The following is a 12,269-nucleotide window of genomic DNA, read 5'->3' as shown; positions in this document are numbered from 1 at the left end:
ACCATCCTTCTTTTTGCCATCCTTGTCACTCCTTGTATGAGCTTTTCTGCTCACCCTTGTTCTGACCTATTTGTCTGTCTTCTTTCCCAATTCTTGGGGAGAGGTCAGATCTGAGTCCACAAGATACTGATGCAACAAGTCAGACACACAATTATTCAAGATATCCTCTCTCAGAATCAAGTTATATAGGCTTTTGTAATCGGTCACTTTACTGCCATGTAACCAACCTTCCAGGGCCTTCACAGAACAGTCCACAAAGTCTGTCCAGTCCTGTGATGACTCCTTTCTGGTCTCTCTGAACTTAAGTCTATACTGTTCAGTGGTTAAGCCCAGACCATCCAAGAGTGCATTTTAAGAACCTGATAATTATCTGCATCATCCTCTCTGACAATAAGAAGTCTGTCTCTACCTTTGCCAGAGAAGGATAACCAAAGGATAACCAAAGGATAGCAGCCCACTGTACATGAGGGACCCTCTGAACTTTGCAGGCCCTCTCATGTGCAGCAAACCACTTGTTGATGTCATCACCATCCTTGTAAGGAGGGACACATTTGTGCAGATTCCTAGAATCAAATGAGGGTTCCCTAACATTTGTATTCCTAAAACTGCTGCTGCCACCTTGGGGAACTAACCCCAAACCCTGCCTCTATTTCTCCACAGCCAAGGATTCCCTGTCTAAGGCCAACTGCTGCTGCATTAGATTCAATCTGGCCTCCTCTAACCTCAGCTTTCTGATTTCCCTATCTAGGGACTGGTCCTTAGGGTTAGAATTATGTGAAGCCTCTGAAACAGAGGTAAGATGAGTGTGCAGAGGCAGACCTATCTCTAACAGGGGCCACTCTAGTGACCTGGCCTCTAGGGGTGATGGGAGCTATACTTGAATCTGAACCCTTACCACTACCAGTTTTACTTGGGGGCTTGTTGCCAGATAGGTCTGTGGAAGGACCCTCCTCAGGATTGTCATCTTGCTCCTCTGAGATTTCCTGGTTGGAGTTATCCTCTACCTCTTCCTCAGTGCTGATTCCCTAGTCATCCTGGAGAAGGAGATTTAAGAGGAACTCCTTATTGGGGTTCTTCCCAATTTCCTTCAATGCAGAGCCCCTTCAAGCTTTTATAGTTTAAGTTGTCATAGGTAGTCTTGACAGCTCTAGGGGTGGCTTCTACAGAAGACATATTGAAAGAAAAAAGTTTAGAAAAGTGAGTAAAAAGTTAGTAGAATAACAGAACTAACTTTTTAGAGAAAAGAAGAAAACGTTTCAGCACTTTGTAAAACTTTTGCAAGTTTTAAAGAACTTTTAGAAAGTTAGAAAATTATTTCTAACTTTATATTATGTATGCTCTAAGTATTGGAGCAAGCTTTTCTTGTGAAAAGTAAAGGTAACAAAGTGGTAAAGCAATTGCCAGTACTTATCCCACCGCTGCACCACCAATGTAGGAGGCTGGCCTGGTTTGTAGTGGGTACCTTGGGTACTTACACCTTATACCAGGTCCAGTTATCCCTTATTAGTGAAGTAGTAGTGTTCTAGCAGCTTAGGCTGATAGAGGTAGCTATAGCAGAGCAGTTTAGGCTGAACTAGGAGACATGCAAAGCTCCTGCAATACCAATTATAGTTACACAGTACTTATACAGAAGTAAAGACAATACTCAGTGTTACCAAAAATAAAGGTATTTTAATTGGGTGACACAGTACCAATAATATCTTAGAGACAATACTCCTTCCGGAGGTAAGTATTATACACAATATATACACTAGACACCAAAATTAGACAAGTAAATAGTCATAGAACACTGCAAACAATAGGAAATGCTACAGAATGCAATGGGATAAAATGGGTCTAGGGGCAACAAAAACCATATACTAAGAAACTGGAATGTGAATCACAAATTCCCCCCTTGACAACCGTAGTGTGTGCAGAATCGCTGGGAGAGTAAGAATACAGTAAAGGTAAGTACATTACCCCACCCCAGTCCCAGAAAAGCAGGAGAAAAGTACTGCAAGTTTCCTTACAACACACTACACCTCGTTTTTGGGATTTTGCAGCAGCCAACCAAGTCTGCAATGGACAACTGCTGGATTATTGGACCTGAAGACCTGCAAAGGAAGGGGACCAACTCCAGCAGTCGAAAGAAGTTCCAGGAAGGACAGAAGCCCCTGCCAAGCCAGAAGAGGGTGCAAAAGAAGAGTCCCCAGTTAGTTGAAGACTGCAGAAATGCACCCTAGGAAGATGCCAGCGGGTTCCTGCATGATGCAAAAGAAGTCTCACGGCCTGAAGATCGTTGCAGACGAGATTTCGTGTTGGAAGGCGCCAACATGCCTTGGCTACGCCAAAAGTGCATTTTGCGTCAAAATGGCACTGGATGGACCCAGGAAGGACCTGGGGGCCTCAACTCTGTGTGAGGAGTAAGAGGGAGCCCTCAGCACTCTAGAGAGCTGTAGGATGAAAAGCCAGCACCCCTGGGAGTCACAGGATCCAGGTTCAAAGGAGGTGCAAAACACAGTTGATGCAGCACAACCAAAGAAGGTCCCACGCCGCTGGAGAAATAGTGTGTGCAGTCCTGTGTAAGGGTTTGTCTGAGCTCCTTATGCTAGCAGGATACCAGTGACACAGTAAAACACATTGACACACACTCACAAACAGGCCAAAAGTGGGGGCAACCATGCTAGAAAGAGGATACTTTCCTACAGGGAGGTAGCCGCAGCCTAAAAGCGGTCATTGGCAATGAACTGTGCCTTTGCCCTGACGTGCTCTACCCCTAGGAGGAGGCCTAGAATAGGACGCCTGGGGTGGTTGTCTTTGTGGATATTGTGTTTGAAAGCGATGATTCGCATAGGAAGGATAAAAAAGGTTTTGAAAACTCCTTCTATAAGATGGGATACCTCGCCCTCTGGAGGCACTAAAAGGCAACTTCTTGAACTGTAGGGTACCCAATGATCTGGGGGTGTCTGTGTCAGTTTTAACCGCTTGTAAGGCTTCACCTACGTGCTTGCCAAAAAGAGCCTCCCCATCGAACGGAAGGCCCAATACCTTGTTCTGTACTTCCAGTCCAAAGGTAGTTGCCCTAAGCCAGCCTTGTCTACATAGCACCGCCCCACCTGCTAGTTGTCTAAAAGTAGTGGTAGCAATATCCACTGCGCAATCACTAACCTCAGCAGAGGTGAGCTCCCCCTCCAAGAGGATCTTCTTTGCTTCCACCTTTGAATCCTCCTGAAGCTGCTCCAGATACGGAGCGATATCCGCCCATAATTGCCTAAATTTTTCTCCTTATCGACGGTGCCATCAATGAGGTGATCAAAGAAGTCGTCTCCATCTGGTCACAGTCGACGATGTAGTTGTCACCGGAATGGCTGTCGACGATGGTATCGACGATGGTGTTGTCAACGCCGTCATCGATAACATCGATGATATCTTTATCTTCATTGTCGACGGTCTGGTCTTAGATACCTTCGATGTAGACTTTGTCAACGAGCAGGAAGTAACAGTAGAAAGGCTGGTAACAGTGGATGTTGTTGTCGCCGATACAGCCACCGTATATGTTCTTGTTGACGATGCAGTTGATGACGATGAGTTCGTCGACAGTGGAGTTGTCGTCGACGGTCTGTCATCTGGGGCTGAAGAAGGCTTTTTAAAAGTAGTAATGATCTTTGGTGGAGGTGTGGATGGCTCTAAAGAAGGTTTAGACACCTCCTTTGAAGTTGAAGGCCGGTGTTTAGATTTTGATGAAGAAGATTTTCTTTCATGAGGTGATGTCGATAGACTGCGGCCTTCACCAGACCCATGTGAGCTTTAGATGGTTGCCCTGAACCCTTTTCAGAGTGAGGTGATCTTGGTCTCTTTTGGGACTTTTTGAAAGACCAGGGAGATTCCTCACTGTCAGAATCTGAGACAGGAGTTTTCCTTGTTTTAAGCTTTTGGAGCCATATGAGCAGTCTTTCATCTGTATACTTTTTGAAGAAAAGGTACGACATACCTTGTATTCTGTAGCAGAATGTTCAGGATGAACAAGTTACTTACCTTTGGTAATGCTTTTTCTGGTGGATACAATAGCTACCTGTGGATTCCTCACCTTATGAATTCACCCATGCACCAGCATCCGACGGAAAATCTTCTTCCCAGCTCTCCACGTCGACGAGGACGTCACAATTGCACGGCTCCACGCGACTCCGTGAGACGTCATCGTGCCAATAAGAGGTCCTCGCTGGCATGCTGACGTCAGTTTTGCCCATTTTTTACGTGCCTTTGAGGCGAACAGGTGAGAACTGACCCCACAATAACTCCACTAAATACATATATACATAAAACTTCCATGATGCAATATAATCAAAACCATCATTAATATATACAGGAAAAAAACATCAATATATACATACACATATACAACCACATATCTTAGTGTAACCAGACAGTCAACGGGGAGGCGGGTGGGACTGTAAGGAATCCACAGGTAGCTATTGTATCCACCAGAAAAAGCGCTACCGAAGGTAAGTAACTTGTTCTTCTGATGGATACAACTACCTGTGGATTCCTCACCTTATGAATAGAGTCCCAAAGCAGTACCGCATTCGGAGGTGGGTGCCTGCCTGATGACACCAAGAAATCCTGCAACACAGATCGTGAAAAATGGCCGTCCCTCCTAACCTCAGAGTCCAAGCAATAATGCTTTGTGAAGGTGTGGAGGAATGCCCAAGTTGCTGCCTTGCAAATATCCAGCACCGGAACCTCCCTGGCCAGGGCCGAAGTAGCAGACTTAGCCCTGGTGGAGTGCACTCTGATACCCTCAGGGGGAACTTTCTTTGCCAAAGAGTAGCAGATCTTGATACAAAGAATGACCCACCTGGAGATTGTTCTTTTATGGACTGCTCTTCCCTTCCTCTGTTCAATATACGCTCCGAACACCTGATCCTTCAGGCGAAAGTCTTTCGTCCTTTCAATATTAAAACTAAACGCACTTTTAGGGTCCAAATGGTGGAGCCTCTCTTCCTCCTTCGAGGAGTGAGGAGGAAGGTAGAAAGATGGAAGGGTAATGGTCTGCCCTATATGAAAAGGAGTGACAACTTTTGGCAGGAAAGCTGCCCTGATTTTCAACACCACTTTATCCGGGAAAAACAAGGTAAAGGGGGGTTTAACAGAAAGAGCTTGATGCTCACTAACTCGCCTAGCCGAGGTTATAGCAATAAGAAAAACTGTTTTAAGCACCAAAAACCTTAACGGGCAAGAGTGCAAGGGCTCAAAAGGTGACCGCATTAAAAAGGTTAAAACAAGATTTAGGTCCCACTGAGGCACATGAAAAGATGTGGGAAGAAACCTATTAACTAAATCCTTCAGAAACCTAATCACAATAGGTAATTTAAACAATGAGGGCTGATCCGGGAGGCAAAGAAAGGCTGACAGAGCAGCTAAATAACCCTTACCCATAGCCACTGCACAACCCTTCTTTGCTAAATCTAAAGCAAATAATAAAATATCGGAGAGGTGGGCCTTCAAAGGATCTTCCTCCACACCAAGCCACGAAGGGTTGTTATTCAAGATACTTCCTGATACCCAAGAAGGACAATTGTTCGAGACCCATTCTAGACCTGAGGATTTTGAATTCAAAATCCTCAGGTCTAGAATGGGTCTCGAACAATTGAGTATTTTGAAAAACAACCCTGACCCCTTTCCTGCTCTGGAGCCAACACCACTTTACCTTTTGACAATAGGATCTGAACCTCCTGCTGCAACAACAGGAGATGGTCTTCTGAGCAAACTGAGGGGAGGGATGGGAGGATGAAACTCCTGAAAAGGGAGAGCATATCCTTTTCTCACAATGTTTAGAACCCATGAGTCTGATGTAACTAACTTCCATTCGTGGAGAAAAAGACGTAATCTTCCCCCTACCCGAGAAGTATGGTCGATATAGGGGAGAAAACTAGGGCTGCTTCCCTTGCTGTTGTCCTCCAGAGGAAGAGGATGATTCAGGGTTCTGCTGGGTGGCCCCTCTTGTCCTAAGCCTCCCCCGCCCTCTAAAGGATCGATATGGGAGGCTGGTAGGCTGCTGGACCGTGGACTGGGGTCTCCCACGGTAAATGGCTCCACGCCCAAACCCCCTGAACCTCCGAAAGGACCCGAAATGGGTAACAGAAGAGGCTTGCAGACCCAAAGACTTCGTTGAGGCCGACTATCTTTAAAGTGCTCTAGGGTAGAGTCCGCTTTATCACCAAACAGCTTTTCCCCATCAAAGGGCAAATCCAATAAAGTGGTCTGTACATCCGAAGAAAACCCAGAGGACCTCAATCAAGCGTACCTCCTGGTAGCCATAGATGTACCGTTTGCCCTGGCCACTGAGTCCGTGGAATCCAGAACAGACTGGATTATTTGTTTTGCCGCAGACTGCGCATCAGATAGGAGTTCACCAAATTGTCTCTGTACGTCCTGCAGTGGGTCAGGAACTGTGAGAAAGTAGCCTCTTTCTAGCCTTGTTACCCCCACTTTTGGCCTGTTTGTGAGTGTATGTCAGGGTGTTTTCACTGTCTCACAGGGATCCTGCTAGCCAGGGCCCGGTGCTCATAGTGAAAACCCTATGTTTTCAGTATGTTTGTTATGTGTCACTGGGACCCTACTACTCAGGACCCCAGAGCTCATAAGTTTGTGACCTATATGTATGTGTTACCTGTGTTATGACTAACTGTCTCACTGAGGCTCTGCTATCCAGAACCTCAGTGGTTATGCTCTCTCATTTCTTTCCAAATTGTCACTAACAGGCTAGTGACCAATTTCACCAATTTACATTGGCATACTGGAACACCCTTATAATTCCCTAGTATATGGTACTGAGGTACCCAGGGTATTGGGGTTCCAGGAGATCCCTATGGACTGCAGCATTTCTTTTGCCACCCATAGGGAGCTCTGACAATTCTTACACAGGCCTGCCCTTGCAGCCTGAGTGAAATAACGTCCACGTTATTTCACAGCCATTTACCACTACACTTAAGTAACTTATAAGTCACCTATATGTCTAACCTTCACCAGGTGAAGTTTGGGTGCTACGTTACTTAGTGTGTGGGCACCCTGGCACTAGCCAAGGTGCTCCCACATCGTTCAGGGCAAATTCCCCGGACTTTGTGAGTGCGGGGACACCATTTCACGTGTGCACTATACATAGGTCACTACCTATGCATAGCGTCACAATAGTAACTCCGAACATGGCCATGTAACATGTCTAAGATCATGGAATTGTCACCCCAATGCCATTCTGGCATTGGGGAGACAATTCCATGATCCCCCGAGTCTCTAGCACAGACCTGGGTACTGCCAAACTGCCTTTCCCGGGGTTTCACTGCAGCTGCTGCTGCTGCCAACCCCTCAGACAGGTTTCTGCCCTCCTGGGGTCCAGCCAGGCCTGGCCCAGGAAGGCAGAACAAAGGACTTCCTCAGAGAGAGGGTGTTACACCCTCTCCCTTTGGAAAAAGGTGTCAGGGCTGGGGAGGAGTAGCCTCCCCCAGCCTCTGGAAATGCTTTGATGGGCACAGATGGTGCAAATCTCTGCATAAGCCAGTCTACACCGATTCAGGGACCCCCCCAGCCCTGCTCTGGCGCGAAACTGGACAAAGGAAAGGGGTGTGACCACTCCCCTGACCTGCACCTCCCAGGGGAGCTGCCCAGAGCTCCTCCAGTGTGCTCCAGACCTCTGCCATCTTGGAAACAGAGGTGTTGCTGGCACACTGGACTGCTCTGAGTGGCCAGTGCCATCAGGTGACGTCAGAGACTCCTTCTGATAGGCTCTTACCTGTGTTACTAGCCTATCCTCCTTCCTAGGTAGCCAAACCTCCTTTTCTGGCTATTTAGGGTCTCTGCTTTGGGGAATTCTTCAGATACCGAATGCAAGAGCTCATCAGAGTTCCTCTGCATCTCTCTCTTCACCTTCTGCCAAGGAATCGACTGCTGACCGCGCTGGAAGCCTGCAAAACTGCAACAAAGTAGCAAAGACGACTACTGCGACCTTGTAACGCTGATCCTGCCGCTTTCTCAACTGTTTTCCTGGTGGTGCATGCTGTGGGGGTAGTCTGCCTCCTCTCTGCACTAGAAGCTCCGAAGAAATCTCCCATGGGTCGACGGAATCTTCCCCCTGCAACCGCAGGCATCAAAGAACTGCATCACCGGTCCTCTGGGTCTCCTCTCAGCACGACGAGCGAGGTCAATTGAACTCAGCAACTCTGTCCAAGTGACTCCCACAGTCCAGTGACTCTTCAGTCCAAGTTTGGTGGAGGTAAGTCCTTGCCTCCCCACGCTAGACTGCATTGCTGGGAACCGCGTGTTTTTCAGCTACTCCGGCTCCTGTGCACTCTTCCAGGATTTCCTTTGTGCACAGCCAAGCCTGGGTCCCCGGCACTCTAACCTGCAGTGCACGACCTCCTGAGTTGTCCTCCGGCGTCGTGGGACCCTCCTTTGTGACTTCGGGTGAGCTCCGGTTCACCCCACTTCGTAGTGCCTGTTTCGGCACTTCTGCAGGTGCTGCTTGCTTCTGAGGGGGCCCTTTGTCTTGCTGGACGCCCCCTCTTTCCCCTCACACAATTGGCGACATCCTGGTCCCTCCTGGGCCACAGCAGCATCCAAAAACCCTAACCGTGACCCTTGCAGCTAGCAAGGCTTGTTTGCGGTCTTTCTGCACGGAAACACCTCTGCACGACTCTTCACGACGTGGGACATCCATCCTTCAAAGGGGAAGTTTCTAGCCCTTGTCGTTCTTGCAGAATCCACAGCTTCTACCATCCAGTGGCAGCTTCTTTGCACCCACAGCTGGCTTTTCCTGGCCCTCTGCCCACTCCCGACTTGATCGTGACTCTTGGACTTGGTCCCCTTGTTCCACAGGTACTCTCGTCAGCAAATCCATCGTGGTTGCATTGCTGGTGTTGGTCTTCCTTGCAGAATTCCCCTATCACAACTTCTGTGCTCTTTGGGGAACTTAGGTGCACTTTGCACCCACTTTTCAGGGTCTTGGGGTGGGCTATTTTTCTAACCCTCACTGTTTTCTTACAGTCCCAGCGACCCTCTACAAGGTCACATAGGTTTGGGGTCCATTCGTGGTTCGCATTCCACTTCTAGAGTATATGGTTTGTGTTGCCCCTATCCTTATGTGCCGACATTGCATTCTATTGTGACTATACATTGTTTGCACTGTTTTCTATTGCTATTACTGCATATTTTGGTATTGTGTACATATATCTTGTGTATATTTGCTATCCTCATACTGAGGGTACTCACTGAGATACTTTGGCATATTGTCATAAAAATAAAGTACCTTTATTTTTAGTATATCTGTGTATTGTGTTTTCTTATGATATTGAGCATATGACACTAGTGGTACTGTAGGAGCTTCACTCGTCTCCTAGTTCAGCCTAAGCTGCTCTGCTAAGCTACCTTTTTTATCAGCCTAAGCTGCTAGACACCCCTCTACACTAATAAGGGATACCTGGGCCTGGTGCAAGGTGTAAGTACCTCTTGGTACCCACTACAAGCCAGTCCAGCCTCCTACATTGGTTGTGCAGCGGTGGGATAAGTACTTGCAACTACTTACCACTTTGTCATTTTGAACTTTTCATAAGAGAAAAATATACAAAACAAGTTCAGTGTATTTACACCTAACCAAAAAGTTTTGCTTTTCTCCTCTCACTTCTTTGCTAAGTGCTGAAAAGTACCTCTAAATCTTTCAAAAAGTTCTTAAAAAGTTTTAAAAGTTTTTTTTTCCATTCTTTAAAAAGTTCTGAAACTTTTTCTTTCTTTTTCAGTCCCTTAAACCTTTTCTATAATGTCTGGCATAGATCAAACTATTGATCTGACCAAACTTGCTTATGATCACCGTAGCTGGAAAGGAGCAAGGAGTCTCTGTGTTGAAAGAGGTTTAGGGGTAGGGAAGAATCCCTCTAGAGAACTATTAGTTAACATGCTCATTGAACAAGATAAGACCTTAGTTGGCACTTCTGGTGAGAGATTAGCTGATGGTTCCCACTCTGATTCTGGGGTACCCCTAGTAAAAGAGTTAGAAGGGAACCTTCCCAACCTGCCCATTAGCAGACCACCTAGCAGGGCTGGTACTGAGGTGAGTTCTCATCATAGTATAGAGATAGCTCCTTTAGGCCAGGTTGTTAGAGTACCATCTGTTAGGGACAGGTCTCCCTCTGTTCATTCTCACCATTCTTCTGTGTCAAGGCATGCCCAACCCACCCACCCTGATGACAGAGTGTTAGAAAGGGAGCTCAATAGATTGAGAGTGGAAGAATCCAGGCTGAAGCTCAAGAAGAAACAGCTGGATTTAGAAAGGCAAGCATTTGACTTAGAAAAAGAAAGACAGAGGTTGGGGTTTGGACCCCATGGTGGCAGCAGCAGTATTACAGATAGTAATCCTGTAAAAGAGCATGATTCTAGGAATCTGCACAAGATAGTTCCCCCTTACAAATAGGGGGATGACATTAACAAGTGGTTTGCTGCACTTGAGAGGGCTTGTAATCTACAGGGGGTCCCTCAAAGGCAGTGGGCTGCTATCCTATGGCTATCTTTCGGTGGGAAGGGTAGGGATAGTCTCCTTACTGTGAAGGAAAGTGATGCCAATGATTTTACAGTTCTTAAGAATGCACTCCTTGATGGTTATGGCTTAACCACTGAACAGTACAGGATCAAGTTCAGAGAAACCAAAAAGGAGCCTTCACAAGACTGGGTAGACTTTGTTGACCATTCAGTGAAGGCCTTGGAAGGGTGGTTACATGGCAGTAAAGTTTCTGACTATGAAAGCCTGTATAACTTAATCCTGAGAGAGCATATTCTTAATAATTGTGTGTCTGATTTGTTACACCAGTACCTGGTAGACTCTGATCTGACCTCTCCCCAAGAATTGGGAAAGAAGGCAGACAAATGGGTCTGAACAAGGGTGAACAGAAAAGTTCATACAGGGGGTGAAAAGGATGGCAAGAAGAAGGATGGTAAGTCTTCTGACAAGGGTGGGGACAAATCTAAAAATGAGGCTTCATCAGGCCCACAAAAACACTCTGGTGGGAGTGGTGGACCCAAATCCTCTTCAAATGAAAACAAAGAAAAGCAACCATGGTGCTATTTATGTAAAATAAAAGGCCATTGGACAACTGATCCCAGTTGCCCAAAGAAAAGCACCAAGCCTCCCAACACTACAACCCCACCTGCTACATCTAGTGCCCCTAGTAACAGCAGTGGTGGTGGGAGCAAACCTACTAATAGCCAATCCAAGGGAGTAGATGGGCTCACTTTTGGTAACTTAGTTGGGGTTGGTCTTGTTAGGGAGACCACAGAGGCTGTGTTAGTCTCTGAGGGGGCCATTGATTTGGCCACCTTGGTTGCTTGTCCCCTTAACATGGATAAGTACAAGCAACTTCCCCTAATAAATGGTGTTGAGGTTCAGGCCTATAGGGACACAGGTGCCAGCGTTACAATGGTAATAGAGAAAATGGTCCACCCTGAACAACACCTACTTGGTCACCAGTACCAAGTGACTGATGCTCATAACAACACTCTTAGCCACCCCATGGCTGTTGTGAATCTCAACTGGGGGAGGGGGTTACTGGTCCAAAGAAAGTTGTGGTTGCCTCAGATTTACCTGTAGACTGTCTACTAGGGAACGATTTAGAGACATCAGCTTGGGCAGAAGTGGAGTTGGAGGCTCATGCAGCAATGCTGGGCATTCCAGGGCATATTTTTGCTTTAACCAGGGCTCAGGCCAAAAAGCAAAAAAGACAGGGTGACTTGGATCCTGGAAGAATGGACCAAGTGCTCCCTGAAGCTAGGGTTAGTAAAGGTAAAACACTACCTACTATCCCTCCCTCTACAGTGGATTCAACTTCTGAGGAAGAAGAATTTCCACCCTGTGCAGAACCTACACCAGAGGAGCCGGAAGCAGACACTGATGAGCTTTTGGGTGAAGGGGGGCCTGCCAGGGAGGAGCTGAGTGTGGCACAGCATACCTGTCCCACACTAGAGGGTCTAAGGCAGCAATCTGTCAAACAAGCAAATGGGGATGTCAGTGACTCTCACAGAGTTTACTGGGAGGACAACCTCTTGTATACTGAGGCAAGGGATCCAAAACCTGGAGCTGCCAGGAGATTGGTGATTCCTCAGGAATATAGAAAGTTCCTCCTAACTCTAGCCCACGACATTCCCTTAGCTGGACATTTAGGGCAAATGAAAACTTGGGACAGGCTTGTCCCCTTGTTTCATTGGCCTAGAATGTCAGAGGACACAAAGGAATTTTGTAAGTCCTGTGAAACCTG

The sequence above is a fragment of the Pleurodeles waltl genome, chromosome 7 (assembly GCF_031143425.1).
Source record: "Pleurodeles waltl isolate 20211129_DDA chromosome 7, aPleWal1.hap1.20221129, whole genome shotgun sequence".
NCBI lineage: Eukaryota > Metazoa > Chordata > Amphibia > Caudata > Salamandridae > Pleurodeles > Pleurodeles waltl.
Note: the sequence above shows the minus strand (reverse complement) of the source record.